At 44.4% G+C, this 20,958-nt stretch overlaps 1 protein-coding gene and 1 long non-coding RNA gene across 4 annotated transcripts in view; both read right to left on the reverse strand.

Annotated features, from left to right (window-relative positions):
- Nucleotides 1–20,958, reverse strand: part of BSN (bassoon presynaptic cytomatrix protein) — a 337,777-nt gene that overhangs the window by 85,946 nt on the left and 230,873 nt on the right. The gene's annotated exons all lie outside the window — the stretch shown is intronic.
- On the reverse strand, nucleotides 591–7,264 carry LOC128344636 (uncharacterized). The gene is made up of 3 exons (XR_008315961.1): nucleotides 7,138–7,264; nucleotides 3,600–3,812; nucleotides 591–716 (listed from the first exon to the last, which is right to left on the reverse strand). It is a non-coding gene; the product is annotated as an uncharacterized LOC128344636 (long non-coding RNA).

Below are 20,958 nucleotides of genomic sequence, written 5' to 3' on the forward strand. Positions count from 1 at the left end.
CAGCTCCAATCCTCAACATCAGGCTGGAGCCTGAGACTGCCAGCTGGGAGATCTTGGAACTGGCATGCACTATGCCTGAGCACCAGAGCCCTAATGAATCGGTCTCTTTCACAGTGCTGATAACAGGCCAGGAGACACTTAATGGGGCAGAGACGTGCTAGGCCCTTTTAAATCTCTCTGCAATCCAAGCAGGGAGGCATAGTCTAAGAGCAAGTTGCTCACTTGGAGCTATCCAGGGTCCTGCAACTACGACTGCCCTGCCCTGTCTCATCAGTTCCAGATTGTGGGACAGAGTAGAACCTCCCAATTCAGCACTTATGCTCCTTGCCTCTCATGCTGGCCGCTAGAATGAACCAACTGGATGATGGCTACAGTTTACACTCATAAAGGGTTTTGTTCAGAGCTAAATCAATCACATGCAAAACCAGTCATAAGCAAGACATTCTCACTGTCGTGGAAAACACACACAAAAAAATAACTCTTGACGATGTGTTCTCTGGCCCACAAATGTTTATTCCACAATATATTTGTCAGGTGTGCAAGCTATCATGATACAGTTTATAGATTTAGCTGCAACAGGCCCATACTGCTGAGCTACTCCCCTGGAACAAACACCACGGCCTGTTGGCAATGTGTCCAATTTCATTTAGACAATATACAGATATGGCAGCAGGGAATGAACTGTGTTGTATTTCCTTGTAACGCCTAACGTTCACCTGTGGCAATACATAAACACAGGGCAGCAAATATACACATGTTTCTCACAGAGGGAGCACAAAATTATATTCATATTACAAAGGCTTTGCTGCATGAAACAAATTCCCCACACAAAGCGCTTTGAATGCCCAGATACCCTAATACTCTTGACAGATATGCTAGTATTCATAATATGTATTTTAATGCTCTGGAGAGCAGCACAGTACTATTCCCAGGTAACTTACTCCTATTGATTTCTGTAGAGGTTTAACAGATGTCTTACAGGCAGTTGTTAAACTAACTTGTGCACACTTGCACAATCTCCCAAAGATTGATCTCCCAAAGAGATCAAGTGGAAAATCCCTGGTTTGGTTAAAGACCCAAGTCTTTTGGCATCAAGGAAGGGCTTCCTGAATACAGCCCTTGCTAAGCAGAAGTAGAGTTTATAAGGCAAAGAAACAGCAACCATAGTAGAGCCTTTTCTGTCTTATCCACCTACAGATTTTCCCGAAGACAAAGCAGCACATCAGCAGTATTTAGCAGAAACTTTGCATTATGTTACATGACCCATCTATCCATGAGCACGTCACTGAGTACATCTGGTTAACAGGGAACAGTAACGTTAGTAAGTTCAAAAGGGTGATCTAGCAGAATCAACAGGTCACTCCCACTCAGTCTTGGGCCAAGTTCTTTAAATTTATTTTAAAACTACATTTATTTTATTTATAATTTCTGATTTTAGACCCTTGGTGTCTTAATTGCTTACACTGTTTTAGTGTGTTATTAACTAATAACTGTAGGCCAGCTTGGGGGCCCTTTGGGGACTGAATGGCAGGATACAGATCTCTTACTACCTACTTATCCCCTCCACACACAGAGATAGGAGTAGGCTTACCTGGTTTCATGCTGTTGCCTAAATGCCAGAAACTGCAGATACCTACCACATATTTCGATTCAGATAAATAGGCTGCCCAGTTACTACCAACTCAAGTATAATTTGAACCAGCACAAGGCCTATAAACTCTATCCTTGCTTTGCACCAGAGTGTTTCTGCCTCATAACTAAATTTTAATAATTTAGAAATATCCCATGGGAAAAGATAAAGCACAGTATTTGGGGAATGGTTGTAGTAAGGCAAAAAACCTTTATTGTGCACTAATATTTATTATTTTTATTAATTATTTTATTTATTAAAACATTTTTATACCGCCCAAAACTTGCGTCTCTGGGCGGTTTACGGCATGAGTGACCATGACCATTCCATAATCTCCAGCTGTCCTGATTTATCAGGGACAGCCCCTATTTTCAGCAATCTGTCCCTGCTAAATCATTGTCTCCGTTTCTTCCCTCATTTTTGCCTCTTGGGAATGCCTTGTTCAATTTCCGCCCCCACACGAGTTGCTAGAGTTGGAGCCCTTTCTGACGATCGAGGGAGAGGGCTTGAGGGCAGGCAGCAAGGAAGGCAGCAAAAGCTTGCCTTCCTTGTAGATCAGGGCTTCTCAACGTGTGGGTCCCCAGATGTTATTGGACTTCAGCTCCCATAATCCCCAGCCCCAGTGGCCTTTGGTTGGGAATTATGGGAGTTGAAGTCTAATTACATCTGGGGACCCACAGGTTGAGAAGCCCTGTTGTAGATGATCCTGCAGGAGTGTCTAACCCTGCATCCAGATGGTCCGTGGCTGCCATGGGAAGCGGAGGTGCAGGGGTCAGGAAGTGTCATCCCAGCCTCTGGAAATCCTACAATGCACTGTGTGAGTGTGCGGTACATAGTGGGGATCCCCCCCACCAGCCCGCTCCTGTGACAGCGCCGGCTGGGAGCAGCCAGTGCTGACACACAAACAGTTAGTCCGGGGTAAGGGTGTGCTTGCGCCCTTAACCTCAGCTAACCAGTGGGCTCCCTAGGGAGGGTTTGCCACCAAGGTGCCACCAGAAACCTCACAGCTATTGGTGATTCTCATGGGCAGCCAAGCCCGGCTTAGCTGCCCTAACCTGATCTTGGCTGTTCATGAGAGCCTCTTGTTGTGTTTCGGGCTTCTGCTCCCTTCCTAGTGTCTTAGAAATTAAACCTCCAAGTGGGGGTGTGGAAACATCATGTATCTGGTTCACCTGTATGTAAATAGGTGCACAACACAAAAATACTATGCAGTGCACAGCATATCATGGGTGGGATCCAGTCTTCAGCACTGGGTAACAGTGAATGAGAGGCTTGGACAGTAATCCTTGGTATGAGAATTGGTTGTTACAAGTGTATCACTACTTTTAACTGTGAAATGCTGGAGGTGTGGATTTAGCTCATCTGCTTTGGCAATCTGGAATAACGTGCTCTGCACACACTTTATTACCTCCTTTCTATTTGTAGTATGTTTGTAGTCAGATCCGAATACCATGCCCCCACACATTCATAGGCATGTCCCTATTTTCACCTGTGAAATGTTGGAGGGCATACCACACTAATCATCCACATGGAGAGGTGGTGTCTTGGAATGAAATCATTTTAAAATGAAGGAACTGGGAAGCACCCATTATTGGCAATTTAAGTCACAAATCCATTATTGCTAGTTACATTTGTATACTACCCATCCTTCAAGAAGCGCAGAGCAGAATTTTAGGCCAAATTCAGAAATAACATTTACTTATTACTTTCTTTTACTTATCAGAAAATGGGGTGGGGGGATACACTAGTAACAAAGTAGCTGAAGACATCACTTGAAGGGTCTGCTAGAAAAATAAAGAAGTCAACTTCTGTGCATTGAAGCATGTAGCTAGAGCTGTAATTTCCTGACCTGGCCTACTGGGACAGAGCAGCTTCCAGCTAGAGATGCATGTGGTAAGAAGCCTGCAGGGCTTAAAGTGAGAGCTCTGTGTGAATAGATCAGAAAATGCCTTGAAAGAGCTATTTTTACCTCCACAGTAGTGTCCAGGAAGAGGAGGCTTGACATTTTCTTGCCTTTTGATGTTTCATCATTTTAAATCTTTTCTGCTAAGCTGAAAGCTATTTTTCGTAGAACTCCCTCTTCTGTAAATCTATTATTTTAGAATTGATATGGGCTGCCCATTTGTACGGGAGAATTGATTCAGTTGGCTCTATACGGGATCAGATCTATTTGTGCACAGTCCTAGTAAACAAGACAGAGAATGAGGGGTCAAGAGGAATGCAAGGATTGTTCTCGGGATAACAGATCAAGAGTCAGGGCTGAACAGTAAGAAAGAAAATCATAGCGTTTCCATGGTTATACTGTTCCTGTAGGGTTTCCAACCCTCCAGGATTGGCCTGGAATCTCCAGGAATTGGCATTATTCCCCAGGAGAATACTGAAAGCCATCCTGGAGATTTTAATGGCCTGATCCAGACAAGATTGGAGAAAATACTGGGGTGGTAGTGGGAAGACAAATTCCAGTAACATCCTCAGTCAGAGTTGGCAGTCTGAATTCCTGCATTTCTTACTGCTATGTGACAGGGGAAAAGAGACTATTGCTACTTTTCACTTACCACTAGTGTAGTGCACCTAATAAGGTGCACATAATAATTCCATTTTATAAAATGCTCAGCCTGAGAAACAGTAACAAGTGCAAGTTTACCTGTGATTCAGTGGTAGGCCCAACATATGGAGCATCAGAGCACACCAGCTCCAAGAGAAATCACTACCATTTTATGTAAACCACCTGGAGATATTTTATATCAATCCATTAAATCAGGAACTGGAGAGACCCCAGCAGCAGAAGAAAGGATTAGCAGAGCTTCCAAATACTTTTAAAGTGGATATTCTTACAATACACCAAGGTACACTGTGTGGCATGGGAGGTGGATGCAGTCAGTAAGCATTGACTGGAAGATATGGTGAAAGTGCAGACTAAATCTAGATGGCAGGATACAGACTGGTAATTTGCTTAAGCAGCTTTTGCCAGATCTGAACACAATTTCCTCATCTGGAACAAGGGGACATACCAGCTTACACTGGGGAAAAACATAGTTTCTTCCTGTCCTCCCAATCTAGACATAGGAATAGTCATACCAATATCATATACAAGAAGGTGAAGGAGTTAGAATTCCACTTGTGGAATTCTCTGCCACAGGATGTGGTGACAGCCAACAATCTGGATGGCTTTAAGAGGGGTTTGGATAACTTCATGGAAGAGAGGTCTATCGATGGCTACTAGTTGGAGGGCTGTAGGACACCTCCAGCCTCAAATGCAGGATGCCTCTGAGTACCAGTTGCAGGGGAGTAACAGCAGGAGAGAGGGCATGCCCTCAACTCCTGCCTGTAGGCCTCCAGTGGCCTGATCCAGCAGGGCTGTTGTTATGTTCTTATGTATAAGTTCCAACCAAGTACTACAAACTGCAATTAATTCCTTTCCTTCTCATGTTGCTCCATAAATTATTTTCTCTCTCTCTCTCTCTCTCTCTCTCTCTCTCTCTCTCTCTCTCTCTCTCTCTCCCCTTATTTATTTATTTATTTATTACATTTCTAAACCACCCCATCCGAAGGCTCTGGGCAGTGTACAAGTTTAAAAAGATATAAAAACACATACTATTTAAATCATGAACTTAAGATGCTATATTCATGAAAGTTGTCAGAAACAGCAGGTCAAAGACATAGCAGAGTTTTCCATAAAATAATCTTCCAGAAAGACCTTGACAGCATTTCTAAGTGAAGCCAAAATGCTGTCATCTGTGACAACATGAAACTGTGGGGCCATGACACTCCAATTGCGTCTAACTCCTGCTGCAACTGGAGTGTCATGGGCCTCATCGCCCTTCTGCGGGACATCATGCCTGATCTTTTAAGTTTAATACTCCTTAAAAGAAGGAGCAGCTACCTTAAGTGGTGCAGCGGGAAAATACTTGACTAACAAGCACAAGGTTGCCGGTTTGAATCCCTGAGGGTATGTTTCCTAGACTATGGGAAACACCTATATTGGGCAGCAGCGATATAGGAAAATGCTGAAAGGCATCATCTCATACTGTGCGGGAGATGGCAATGGTAAACCCCTCTTGTATTCTACCAAAGAAAACCACAGGGCTCTGTGGGCGCCAGGAGTCGAAATCAACTTGACGGCAGACTTTACCTTTACCTTTAAAAGAAGGAGTATTTCTTCATAAAACATACCATTAACTTACTAACATACCATTAATTGTATTAGTTGACATAAGCTGAGGGGATGGTAACTTGCTTAAGTAGCTTTTTCAGTAGGTCTAAACTAAAACTGGTCATTAGCCACATAGCTAAATGGTAGTTCTGTATGTCCCAAAGCTGCACATTTCTGATTAGCAGATGCTGGGAACAGACACCAGGGGATTACCCTCACTATCACATCTTGTCTGCAGAATTTCTCTGGCAGGCCATCATCGGAAACAAAAGCAGAATACAGGGCTACATGGCTCTGTAAATGAAGATAAGAATGGCCTTGGTGTGAATTAGTTTAAGCACATCTCTTCACACACAGAGAGCTGTCTGTTCCCCCCTCCATCACGTACACCAGGCCTGTACAACACAAGGCCCAGAGGCTGAATTCAGCCTGCAGGGACTGTTTTGCTGGCCCACAGAAAGGAACGCCCTGTATCCACAGCAGGAGCCAAGAAGAAGAGCTTTTGGACTGCCCTGCTGATGAGCAGCAGCAACTCAGTGTGGTTGGCTGCTTAAGGTCAGAGGCCCCCCACCCTCCTTGCTGGCCCTGGCCCTGGCCCTGGGCCAGAACACATTGACACCAACCCTTATACCTTTCCCTCCTCACCTTTCACCCTTACTCCAAGCCTCTGCCCCAGATTGATTATTTATTTGATTGATTGATTGATTGATTGATTTCTATGCCTCCATTCAAAAAATGGCTCAGGGCGGTTTACATTAAAATAAAACTAAATTAAAATAAATAATTAACTGTTAAAATCAAAAACTGTAAAAACAACACAAAACAAACAATTAAAACAGTTTTAAAAAACCTGGAAAACCAGGCCAAACCTTTAAAAACAGTTTAAAAACCCTGGAAGGCCAGGCCAAACAGATAGGTTTTAAGGGCTCTCCTGAAGGCCAATAATGAACTCAGATTATGGGTTTCTGCCGGGAGTGCATTCCACAGCCCTGGAGCAGCTACATTGAAGGCCCGCCTCTGAGTTACTACCAGACATGCTGGTAGTAACTGAAGACGGACCTCTTCAGATGACCTTAACGTGCGGTGGGGATCATGCAGAAGAAGGCGCTCTCTAAGGTAACTCAGACCTAAGTCCTTCAGGGCTTTAAAGGTAATAACCAGCACTTTGTATTTTGTTTAGAAATATACAGGCAGCTAGTGCAACTGTTTCAAAACAGGCATAATATGTTCTCTCCGGGTTGCCCCAGAAACCAATCTGACTGCCGCATTTTGAACTAACTGAAGTCTCTGAACTACGTACAAAGGCAGCCCCACATAGAGCACATTGTAATAGTCAAGCCTAGAGGTTACCCACAGATGCACCACTGTTATGAGGTCATCCTCTTCAAGGAATGGACGCAGCTTGAAGCTGACAGAAAGCACTCCTGGCCATGGCCTCCACCTGAGATACCAGGGTGAGGCCTGGGTCCAGGAGTACTCCCAAGCTGTGCACCTGCTCCTTCTGGGGGAGTGCAACCCCATCCAGCGCAGGAAGATCTAACTCATCCCTCAAATTCTGGGCCCCTACAACGAGCACCTCCATTTTGCTTGGATTCAGTTTCAATTTGTTATCCCTCATCTAGCCCATTTCTGCCTGTAGGCAGGCATTTAGGGAATGAATGCCATTTCCTGATGATGAAGATGAAAAGGAGAAGTAGATTTGGGTGTCATCAGCATATTCCTGATGACCTCACCCAGTGGTTTCATGTAGATATTAAAAAGCATTGGTGATAGAAAAGAACCCCAAGGGACTCCATATAACAGCTCATGTTTTGAGGAGCAATTGTCACCAAGCTCCACCGTCTGGAATCTACCCGAGACATAGGAGCAGATTAATTTAAAATAATTAATTGTAATGTAATAATTAATGTGCTGAAAATTGATTTCAGTCTCCACACACCACATCATGATTGGTCCTGGCCCACTAGAGCATCTGAGCTGTGTACCCTGATGTATATCTCAATCAATTGCTTAAAACTAAATTTATTAAAAACATGAATTACATTGATAACAGACTAGCTGATTCACACACCTAAATCAGAATAAATCAAATTGTATATGCACTATGAATAATGAGTGCATTATTCACCCCTGCTAACTGGGCAAAGAGTCACCTTTTAACATGGTGATTCTCTTTATTTAGCAGGGGGAGAGTAACTGGCCCTATCCACCCCCAGCACAATACCTCCAGTGACTGTTGCTGGTGTATCTCTTATGTTTCTTTTAGATTGTGAGCCCTTTGGGGACAGGGATCCATCTTATTGATTATTTCTCTGTGTAAGCCACCCTGAGCCATTTTTGGAAGGGTGGTATAGAAATCGAACAAATAATAACAAGAACAAGAACAGTAACAGTAACAAAAAGCTAAATTCACAGCAGCTCAAGAATGGCAGATCTAAAGTATTTCAAACTATATGTTTGTCCAAGTAAACATATAGGCCGCATTCAGACATAATACCAAACCAGAGATAAACGTGCCAGATGTGATCATCTGAATGCATGAAGCCATGGTTTTTTCACCCAAATGTGTCTCCATTTTTGCTTCCAAACCTGAATTTGAACCCTCAGTTGATAGTGAGTTTTGCTGCTGAAACCTGAGGTTCAAAGGCACCATTGCGCCGTCCGAATTCTGCTGCCTCTATAACCTGGGTTTGTTTGCAAGCTGTTCCCTCAACCATAGTGAAGTTGGCTCAGAGCAGCCCAGGCACACATCAGTTGTAGGGTGGCTGCATTTCTCGCTTGCCGCCTCTGGGAGCAGATGCCTTCTTTACACCTCCTGCTGCTAGGAATGTGCTTGAATCCGTTTGAAGGCCTTTTGAAAGGACTCCGAATTGGTTCAAGCAAATGGCTGTTTGGCCAGTTCAAGGTTGTGGGGGGGGGGTGTCACACTTTAAGGGTGGGGGAGGGTACACTTACTCCTCCCTCCAATTTTCCCCTGCTGGGCTCTATTTTTTAAGGCTCTTTCGGGGCAGAAGCCTACCTCCCTGCCCCCTCCTTGCCTGGAAGTACTGGGCGTGCATGTGCATGCCAGGCACGTGCATGCGCATGTTAGGTGGGTGCGAGCACAAACACGATGTGCGTGCACACATGCCTGGCATGCACACGCATTACTGGTACTTCTGGGTACTTCCAGGAGGGGAGGGGAGGGGAGAAGGTGGCAGGGAGGTATGCTGCTGCCCCAAAGGAGCCTTAAAAAAAGAAGCACTGGCATGGTGAAAGCGGAGGGAGGGATAAGTGCACCCTCCCCCTCTCTTAAAGTGTGAACCCCCCACACACCTTTGAACCACCCCCACCCGGTTCTGTGCACATCCCTACCAGCCGCTTCTTGGCAACAGGGTAACCGCATTCCTAGAGTTCATTCATTTGAAGCGACAGAAGCACATAAGAGAAAGCCCACTTTCCCATGCACATTTTGAACCCTGCGTGTTCCCCAGCAAAAAAAGGATTGGAGGACACATCAGAGACAGCAGGGAGGTCTCCAACAATTCGGCATTGCAGTGCTTTGTGCACAAACACATTTAGTCCTAGTAACTCAAATAATGGAACATATTTCTGACCACACACATCTCAATCGCCCTCAGGTCCCACTTCCTGCCATCAGAATAATGAGGGCTTCTGCACAGCTTTAGTTTCATGTGGGAGCTAATTCATTATTATTTATTTTCATTTTCCTGTTTACGTCCAGACACTTGTCACGTGTATTCCACGCCAGTTGTGTTCCACACTGTGGGATTTTGGGGTTCGAGATACTTCACCACTGTGCTACTGTGCCAGTGCACCAAGGTGTTGATGTGCTATTGGACCATAGTCCAAGGGATCACCGATGTGCTAATGCCCCCTTGGGCTGTCAAAAGAAGGAATACAGATCTTACCCTGCTAAGCAAAGAGGCCCCTTTAAAAAGTGGTGATTCTCCTTATTTAGCAGGGGGAGAGCAACTGGCCCTATCCGTCCCCAGCACAGCATCCCTCCAGTGGCTGTTGCTGATGTCTATCTTATATTTCTTTTTTAGATTGTGAGCCCTTTAGGGACAAGAGCCATTTTATTTATTTATTTTATTTCTATGTAAACCACTTTGGAAACTTTTGTTGAACAGAGGTATATAAATTTTCATCATATTTGTCGCATATATCAAGACACGCAGCACGTCCAGCTCCAATCCCCACCAACAGGCTGGAGCTGGAGACTGCCAGCTGGGAGACTGGCATGCACTATGCTTGAGCACCAGAGCCCTAATGAATCGGTCTCTTTCACAGTGCTGATAACAGGCCAAGAGACACTAAATGGGGCAGAGACATGCTAGGCCCTTTTAAATCTCTCTGCAATCCAAGCAGGAAGGCATAGTCCAGGAGCAAGTTGCTCACTTGGAGCTATCCAGCGTCCTGCAACTATGACTGCCCTGCCCTGTCTCATCAATTCCAGATTGTGGGACAGAGTAGAACCTCCCAATTCAGCACTTATGCTCCTTGCCCCTCACCTCATGCTGGCTGCTAGAATGAACCAACTGGATGATGGCTACAGTTTACACACATAAAGGGTTTTGTTCAGAGCTAAATCAATCACATGCAAAAACCAGTCATAAGCAAGACATTCTCACTGTCGTGGAAAACACACACACAAAAATGACTCTGATGATGTGTTCTCTGGCCCACAAATGTTTATTCCACAATAAATTTGTTAAGTGTGCAAGCTATCATGATACCGTTTACAGATTTAGCTGCAACAGGCCCATACAGCTGAGCTACTCCCCTGGAACAAACACCATGGCCTGTTGACAATGTGTCCAATTTCATTTAGACAATACACAGATATGGCAGCAGGGAATGAAGTGTGTTGTATTTCCTTATAGGAGGGGACAGGGTGGCAGGGAGGTATGCTGCCACCCCGAAGGAGCCTTAAAAAACAGTGCTGGCAGGGGGAAAGTGGAGGGAGGAGGAAGTGCACCCTCCCCTGCCCTTAAAGTGCGACCCCCTCCACTTTTGAACCAGCCAAACAGCCGATTGCTCAAACTAGTTCAGAGGCCCTAAAAAGGACCTCCAAAGGGGTTCATGTACATCCCTAGCAGCAGGAGGAGTAAAGAGGACAGAGGCATCAGCTCCGAGAGGAGGCAAGCGAGAAATGCAGCTGACCTAGAATTGATGTGTTTGAGATACTTCATCACTGTGCCATTGTGCCAGTGCACCAAGGTGTTGATGTGCTATTGGACTGTAGTCCAAGGGATCACTGATGTGCTAATGCCCCCTTGGGCTATAAAAACCAGGGAGGGCTCGGCCAGTGGATGTGTGAGGAGAAACAAGGAATCAGACCAAAAAAACCCTGTCTTTTGTTGGTTTTCTTGAGGAAATACGTTTCAAAAATTATGATTGTTGGGTCCTTGTAAACAACGACTAATCTTTGTAACCTATCCACAAAGCCAATCTACCTAGTAAGGGAAAGAGTTGAGAAGGGAAGAGGGGGCAAATTTTTTGATTTATAAACACCAGCTGTCAAACAACCATTGTTTTCCTTTCCTGGCTCCTTTGAACATCAAGTATTTTCTTAATGCTTCAAAGAGGAGGTTTAAAAGGGTTAGGGGAGAGGGGTAGTGTCACAACCAGGTTATGTCTGCTTGGTTAATTTTGGATCCTGCTCAGACGGGTCTCTTTATGAAAGAATGTGCACACAGACTGCCTCAATACTGATGCCCAGAGCAAAACCCATTCTGCACACATATGGGGAAAAGTAGGGGGGATGCTTGTGCAGTCTATTTTTTAACCAGTAAAAGTGGGAAGAGAGGGCCCAATCATCTCTTCCCAGGGGAGGAAGGGAGGGGCCCAAGTCTCTTCCTCCCCAGTTGGGGAAGAGAGTTTGTCTTTCTCCAGGGAGATTAAAAGAGGACCCCCCTAAAGGGGAATGAAGGGATCCTCACAGCCAGAACTGACAAGCCATTTTTCTGGATGTTCAAGCCCAACACAGCAAGCAGATCGCCCCTAGAGAGAGTCCACTTGCTGCTCCACTGGCGGGATTTGGGTTAGCACTGCAGTAGCTACCGAGAAGAGTCCCCACAACAGCCATTTTAAATGCAGTGAACTCAAACCACATGCAGAAATCCCCCTTCTCTTTGAGTTTAGATGTATAAAACACACATCACTCCTCCTGACCAAAGGTGGTGGTCACATGGCTTCACTAGGCACCACCTTTCTGGGCAGGTAACAGTTCCCAGAAACACCAGCTGCAATTAATTAGCAAGAGATCTGCCCTAGGCTAAGGGAGCAGCTGCAAAGAAATGATACAGCAGCACTTTTCCCGATGGCCCTTCCCTTCTCGCACCCTCCTATCCAACAACCCAATGCCCCCTTGATCCCATTAAAATCTGGAAGTGTCCTTTGCCATCCTGTGGTGTCAATAATTGTGTCCCCTGCTAACTGGGCAAAGAGGCACCTTTTACTGTGGTGATTCTCTTTATTTAGCAGGGGGAGAGTAACTGGCCCTACCCACCCCCAGCACAGTACTTCCAGTGACTGTTGCTGGTGTGTGTCTTATGTTTCTTTTTAGAATGTGAGCCCTTTGGGGACAGGGAGCCATCTTATTTGTTTGTTATTTCTCTTTGTAAACCGCCCTGAGCCATTTTTGGAAGGGCGGTATAGAAATTGAATTATTATTATTATTATTATTAATTGTGCTTGTGTATGACCATGTAGTGTGAGAGTTCTTGCAATTTCAGTGGTGCAAGTGGTGAGCGGGAAGTGTTAAAACACCACCCCTCTAACATCACAGCCAATGTTTGCCATTTTACTGATGTTCTGACACCTTGCTTACACTCTGGCGAGGCGAGTGGAATGCAGCTTGCTGAGATGCAGTCTGGGCGGACTTGGAAGAGAAGGGGTTCCTCTGTCGAGAAGCCAGAGGCTGCCAAACTGCAGTTGATCAAACATCTGCTCCATGATTCCTGGCTTTACAGATTAACCACCGTTTCATCTACTTAAGGTTTGATGCTATGTCCGAAAGGGACAATAGACTCATGAACATAAAAAGCTTTATTACATATACTTTGGGCATTGGAATACACACTGCTTCCTCATCACATAAACATCTTGAGAAGGGTGATGATTCTGCGGTCCATAAAATCCCTTTCAGCACTGCTGTATTTAATTACTACTTAATCAAAAATAAAGTCTAATTAGAGGGCAAGCGCAGCCCTTTATATCTTAATGATTGCATTTGTCTTCTTTATTTCAGAATTCATTCTCATCAGCTTGCTTCTGAATCGGATTTCTTTGTCACAACACACAGCAATGTAATTATTTCAGACCGTAAAAGAAAATCTAATTGCTTGTCACAAATTGAATACATTTCTAAGGAAATTATGTGACATTTAGTTTCTCTCAGGAATGTCATAGACAATCCTTTTTTCTGCTGAGGTTTCCTGTATGGGCACGAGCATGTGGCTGAGTCACTAGAGTCCACTACACATAGGGTCAAGTTAATTAATTAATTAATTAGTTATGTTATTATTAACTTATTATTTCATTATTTTACTTTCCAACTCCAAGAAGCACAAGGCAGTGCATATGGCCTTTCTCCCTCCTCATTTTATCATAACAAGAAGCCTGTGAGGTCGGTTAGGCAGAGAGAGAGAGAGAGAAGAGAGAGAGCTGGGGGGGGGGGAGAGTGCAGTAGCACAAGGTCATCCAATGAGTTTCCTGATGGTTGAGCAGGAATTTGAACCTAGGCCCCGCCTAGTCCTAGTCTAGCACATACTCTCTTGTATACTGCATTCTCTGCCACAGAAGTCTAGTTCGGTTCATTCTTGGGCTCCAAGGCACTTGTGGTTTCAGTGATCATGTAGGAAAGTTCTCTACCCTGCCCTACTTCAAACATACCATCTCTCAAGAGTACAACTCTAGAAATAATGCTAATTGTTCAGCCTGGGCTGCTTTTGTGTCAGTGCTACTTGGTGGCACAGCAACCTACACCACTGTTCAATTATACACTAGTTAAAGCCATTGGATAGTGAGTTTTATCGTAACTGAGGCTCAAGCTGGTTGCCTCCTGATCTCCTCGGCACTGGGGTTCTTTGGCAGAGAAACTGTAAACATAATTTACCTGCCACTAGGCTTTCATAGTTTGGTTAATTGTTTGTTGCACTGACTGAAGCAGTTATGAAATCTGCCGCCAATCCAGATCTTTCTGGAGAGCAGTAAAAGAAATTTCTTAATGCATCTGTCCTGGTTATGAAGCATCCCTGAAGCATCTGCAAGGATTTTTCTGGGGTGGAGGGAATACAGTAATACAAATATATACATAAATATGTAAACAGGAAAATAAATGCATAAAAGGCTATGAATCAAAGGGAAAGGGATCTGCCTTCCTTTCCTCCCCGCAGGTGCCCCTCTCCTGAAGTTTACACTGCTGTTCTCTTCTCCTAACACAACAACACTATGGCACAGAATGCATTCCTGTTTTCAGAAGTTCTGTTTTCAGAGCAGTGCCCAAGAGGTCATACCAGCTGTGATGTATGAAATGTGTGGGTTTAATGAACAGCTCAAACAATGTTGCTGTTAAAGTAACAGCCAATTCACAGAGACATTGCCTCCCACAATTTCTTAATGAAAGCAGTTGCTGTGTACACCATCGCAAGAAGAAAGTGTAGCACGAACAGAAGTATAGAGACCCAGGGTTTGTTTTACAGCTATTTCCATGTTTGCAACAACATGTTTACAGGAAACACTGCAAAGGAACCCTAGAACAATCCTGCTGGATCAGGACCAAGGCTGATAGCCTTGCCTTATAAGGAAGGTGTTCCAAGCCCCGATCATCTTGGTTGCCCTCTTCTGCACCTTTTCTAGTTCTACAACGTCCTTCTTAAGATGTGGTGACCAGAACTGCACATAGATTTGCATAAGGGCATTATAATATTAGCTTTTTTCCCCCAGCCCACTTCCTAATGATCCCTAGCATGGAATTTACATTCTTCACAGATTCACACATTCTTCACAATGCCGCACATTGAGTTGACACATTCAACAAGCTGTCCACCATGACCCCAAGATCCCTCTCCTGGTCAGTCACTGACAGCTCCAATCCCATCAGCGAAGTTGGATTTTTGCTGCAATATGCATCACTTTACACTTGCTTACATTGAACTGCATTTGCCATTCTGTCGCCCACTCACCCAGTTTGGAGAAATTCTTTTGGAGCTCCTCACAATCTGTTTTTGGATTTAACTACCCTAAATAATTTAGTGTCATCTTCAAATCTGGCCACTTCACTGGTTATCCCAACTTCTAGATCATTTATAAACAAGTTAAAGATCACTGGTCCCAGTACAGATCCCTGGGGGACCCCAACTTCTTACTTCCCTCCACTGTGAAAACAGTCAATTTATTACTATCCTTTGTTTCCTACCCTCTGTGCAATGCAGTGCTTTATTCCTACCCTCTGTGCAGTGCAGGAAGTACTGTTCTGATGTACACAGTAATTTCTGTCTAATGGGATTACAGAAAAGTATGTACCCACAGAGGCGTTCTTAGGACCAGGACACGGCGATCTGACCTGGTCCTCACTGCCTGGGGGGCCTCAAAATGCTCCCTCCCTCCACTGCCGTGGCAGGCTCTGCCACACGTGGCAGTCTCCTAGTCCTTCTCCCCCCACCCCCTGACGGCAGCGGTGACTGGAGGGCAATTCTAGGCCTGCCGTTCATCCCAGCATTTTTAATGAACTGCAAGGTGCATCTGTGCAGTTGTGAGAGCTCATCGCAAACCCATGGGCTTGCAACAAGCTCTCACAATTGCACAGGCACGCCTCGCAGTTTGTTAGAGATGCTGGGCCGAACGGCAGGCCCAGCGATGCTCTCTGGTCATTGCTCCCTTCACCAGTGGGGGGTGGAGGGAGAAGGACTGCTGGCACCTCCTGGCAGCCACCTCTCGGCCACGCAGCAGCTGGACATTTTTTTAAAAGGAGTGTTCAGTGTGGCAGGGTGGGCGCAGGAGGCCCCCAAAAGTAGGTTGAGGGGACCCTCTAGGCAGGGGTGGTCTGGGCACCAAAATGACCTAGATGCGCCCCAGCTGCATGGAGACATTTCCATAGTGAAAATGACTATGTGACCCAGCCCTTCAACCAGTGAGATTCTTGACTATTTAAACTCCACAGCCAAACTGACATGAAAAAATAGTGTTAGCTAGTACAAACTGACACATGCTGTAGTGTTAAGTCATATTTTTGTATAATCATTAAATATAATTAAATATGAGACAAGCCTACAGCGGGGATGTGCACAAAGCTCTGCTCATGCAGTGGTCAGAAAACGAACCAGTTTGTGGTTCAACAATCCAGTTCGTTCTGGTTTGGCTCAACCCGAAACCAGTTCAGCAGTTTGAGAGTGGCACTGGGGGTCAGCAGGAACCAGCATCTTTACAAGTCAGTACAGCAGGTCCTGACCTGCATGACTGCTGCTCCATGCAGCTTCCTCCTGCAGTGGTGCTCCTTCCAAGCCCGTGTGCGGCACACACATGGCCTACGTGCATGCAGGGGAGCCATTGGTGTGGCCAGCCTGGTGTTGCTGACCATGCAAATGACCTCTGCAAATGTGCGGTCATATGTGTGCTACTGCCATGAGTGAGCTGTTGCGGGGAGTGCCACTGCAGCAGGAAGCTGCACGGAGAGGCGGTCTGTCAGCTAAGGACCTCCTGTGTTCACTTTTAAAGGTGCCGCCTGCTGCCCAACCCTGGTGCCACTCTCAAAACACTGAACCAGTTCATGACTGGGCAAAACTAGAACAAACCAGTTCGCCAAACCACGAACCAATTCATTTTCAAACTGCAGCATGAACCAAGGTTCATGCATATCCCTAGCCTACAGCATCTGGGGCTTTTTAGTTTGGAAAAGAGTTGACTATGAGGATACATGATAGAGGTGAATAAAATTATGCATGTAGTAGAGAAAGTGAACAGAGATAAATTTTTCTTACAACTCTAGAACATGGAGTTCATGGGGGTTCATCCCATGAGACTGAAGGTCAGGAAATTTAGGACCAACAAAAGCAAGTACTTTTTCACACAGCTATGGAATTCTCTACAAGAAGATGTAGTAATGGCCACTAGCTTGGATGGCTTTAAAAGGGACTTAGACAAATTCACAGAGGACAGCACTATCAATGGCTACTAGTCTGGTGGCTATTAGCCACCTCCAGCCTCAGAGGCAAGATGTCTCTAAATACAAGTTGCAGGGGAGCAACAGCAAGAGAGAGGGCATGCCCTCACCTCTTGCCTGTGGGCTTCTTAGAGGCATTGGGTGAGCCTGTGTGAAACAGGATGCGGGACTAAATCCTTGGGCCTGTTCTAACAAGGCTGTTCTTATGTGCTTATGTACAACTTCCACATGAAAACAACAGCACCAAAAATGGAGCCAAAAAAGAATAGCAGAAAAAAATGTGTTTATTACACAATCCCAACACAGTTCAAGTTATGTGCTATTCATTGGGAGGAAAGAACTAAGAAATAACAGTATTCCAAAAGATACCTCTTGTCTTAGCATCAAGATAGCCTTTTTAAAAATTCTTGCCTTAGTATCAAGGTATCTTTTGGAACACTGTTGTTACTTAATTCTTTTCCCTGATGAGGAGTATAACTTCCATAATACCCAACACAACGGCCAAGGGTTGCGAACCCTTGAGCCGGTTGTGCAGACTCATGCAATGACTAGGCATGAATAATCAAACTTCAAAATTACCAAGGCGGGGCGGGGGGGGGATGCTAACATGAAAGATGGAACTGTTTTATAACTGGATCCAACCCTATCAGTCAAGTCAAGCCTGATTTGCATGCCATGTTTCTGGCTTGATGTCACTTAAAGCAGCCTGCAAAAACAAAATAGAGTGGCTCTTAAGTCCTTGGGAGTACTAGGGGTGGGGGTAGGCCCATTATATTTCTGGCAACATTTTATGGCTCTCCACTTGTTAAGGCCTCATGGGAGAACAACATTATGAAAAAAATGGCTCAACCATCCTGAGCCATATTTGGAAGGGTGGTATAGAAATGGAATAAATCATCATCATCATCATCATCATCATCCCCCAGTGAGGCACTACCTTGGCGTGGTTGTGGGGCTTGTGTGCTCTGAGGAAGGTGAGAGCTATGCCAGACGTCCAACCATACTGGACAGGTCTCACCAGAGGAGCCAGACAAAGAGTGCCTCTCCCATCAACAATATGGTGAGACATAACTTTAATAAATCTATACTGGATCGGGCGTCGCCCGGGTCAACAAGGACTGCGCCAGGTGCTATAGTCCCTGGACATCTGGTGGCAAGTGGGCAACAGGACTCAGGATCTTCAGTTGAGCAACCAGGGCTGGAGACTGCAAGGTTACTGGAAGAAACGTCACTTAACCGGAAAAAAAAAATACAAAAAATGCCAACAAGGAAATAATGATCTGCTATTACAAGTCTAGTCCAACTAGAAGAGATTATTTTAAAAGAATGTACCAAATTTGGAAAGAGAAGCATCCAGATACAGAAATAACAGAACAAAGTTTAGCAGACCAGAGAAGATACATAATAAGAAATAAAGTATTCACAGGAGTTGAGCTGGAAGAACTGCAAAGAACAACACAGGCTCAAGATATGGAAGAAGAATTACCACCAAGTGATGAAGTTGCTCAGGCGCAGGTGGAGGAGGTGTTGGAAATCGAGGATGCCACTGTTACTGAACAGTTTCAAAATCAAAACCAGGCAACCGCCCCTTTTCCTTCACCTCAAAAACCCAAATGCCGTTTAACAGAAAAGCAACAAGATCTAAAGCAAAAAATAACTGAGCACATGAACTAAACAACCACCAGGGTTCGACTTCCAGCTCTAAAAACAGTTGCCAAAAAACAACTCGCTCAGGCATTAAAAGATGTCAATGCTGCACTTGCAGAAATAACAACCAAGAATTTGCAAGAAACAAACCAACTAATGTACAGTGCAGCAACAATAACAACACAAGAGCTCGGATATAAGATCAGTGGACTGGTAAAAAAAGAAAGCAGTATATCACCTAAATGGAAGATTTGATTAGAAAATAAAATCTCCAGGCTTAGATCAGATGCTAGTAAATTGAAAGATATGAAAGACAAGAAGCTGAAGAATGAAAACACCAAACAGTATCTGATCCAAAAATACTACCTAGATTCAAGGAAAATTAGAGAAGTCCTGGAAATAATAAAGCAGCAAATAACAGCAGTGTCAAAGAAGATTAGCAGATACGAAGCCAGAATTACACAACATAGGCAGAGCCTCCAATTCCAGTCGAATCAGAGATGTTTCTACCAAAGCATAGAAGGAGAAACTGCAAGAAACGTAGAAACACCAAATAAAGAAGAAACAGTGCAATTCTGGCAGAAATTATGGGACAATCCAATAGATTATAATAAAAAAGCAGGCTGGATGAAAGAGGTCAAAAATTGTAACCAGCAAATGCAAGATCTAATAACAACACCAGAATTAATAAGTGAAAGAGCAAAGAAAATTAAAAATTGGACTGCGCCAGGTGACGATGAACTGCATGGCTTTTGGCTTAAACACCTAACAAGCCTTCATAAACAACTATCAAAACAGTTCAATCACATTTTGCAATGAGGTGATATTGAACAATGGCTAATTGGGAAAACTCATCTCATCATGAAAGACCCAGCAAAAGGTGCAGTTCCAAGTAATTATAGACCGATAACCTGCCTGCCAACCATGTTCAAATTATTAACTGGAATAATAGCAGATGGAGTGATGCAACACTTATTAACTAACAAACAGCTTCCAGTTGAACAGAAAGGAAATTGCCCGAACACCAGAGGCACAAAAGACCAGCTGCTGATTGACAAAATGATTTTAGAAAACTGCAAGAGAAGAAAAACCAATCTAAGTGTTGCATGGATTGACTACAAGAAAGCCTTCGGTTCATTGCCTCACATATGGATACTAAAATATTTAGAAACAACTGGTGTCAGCAAAAACATTCAGATATTTATTTTAAAAAGCAATGAGCATCTGGAGTACACAGTTAACAATCAATAGCAAGACACTTGGACAGGTTAGCATTAGAAGGGGCATTTTCCAAGGGGACTCACTGTCCCCTCTGTTGTTTGTAATCGCCATGACCACTTTCACAAATACTAAACAAAACAGGCCTCGGATACCAAACATCTAAAACATCAAGTAAAATCAACCATCTGCTGCACATGGACGATCTAAAGTTGTATGGAAAGTCCCAGTCAGAAATCGAATCACTGCTAAACACTGTCCGTATATTCAGTAGCGATATAGCAATGGAGTTTGGACTAGACAAGTGTGCTGCATTAATAATGAACAGAGGGAAAATAACAAAAACAGAAGGAATAGAACTGCCCAATGGAAGCAAGATCAAGAACCTGGAAGAGAAAGAACATAGCACTAGCACTTAGCAATAGCACTTACATTTATATACCGCTCTATAGCCGGAGCTCTCTAAGTGGTTTACAATGATTTAGCATATTGCCCCCAACATTCTGGGTACTCATTTTACCGACCTCGGAAGGATGGAAGGCTGAGTCAACCTTGAGCCCCTGGTCAGGATCGAACTTGTAACCTTCTGGATTTATACAGTTTTACCACTGCGCCACCAGGGGCTGTTTATTACAAACATTACAAATACTTGGGCATTCTCCAGGCTGATAACATCGCACACACTGAAGTTAAAAGAAAAATTGGAAGTGAATACATCAGGAGAGTTAGAAAAATCCTCAAGTCCAAACTCAATGGCGGGAACACCACACAAGCCATAAACACCTGGGCTATACCTGTTATCAGATACACTGCAGGAATAATAGACTGGACCCAGGCAGAGCTAGAGACGCTGGATCGTAAGACTAGGAAAATAATGACCATCAATCATGCTCTGCACCCCCGCAGTGATGTCGATAGGCTATACCTCCCTCGCAGCTCAGGTGGAAGAGGAATGCTGCAAGTCCATCAAACAGCAGAGGAGGAGAAAAGAGGCCTTGAAGAACATATCAAGGACAGTGAAGAAGATGCACTTCAAATGGTCAAGAACGAGAAACTATTCAACACCAATGAAAGAAAGCAGGCCTACAAGAAAGAACAAGTCAAGAACCGAGCAGAAAAATGGAAAAATAAGCCCCTGCATGG

Source organism: Hemicordylus capensis, chromosome 2 (genome assembly GCF_027244095.1).
Source record: "Hemicordylus capensis ecotype Gifberg chromosome 2, rHemCap1.1.pri, whole genome shotgun sequence".
Classification (NCBI taxonomy): domain Eukaryota; kingdom Metazoa; phylum Chordata; class Lepidosauria; order Squamata; family Cordylidae; genus Hemicordylus; species Hemicordylus capensis.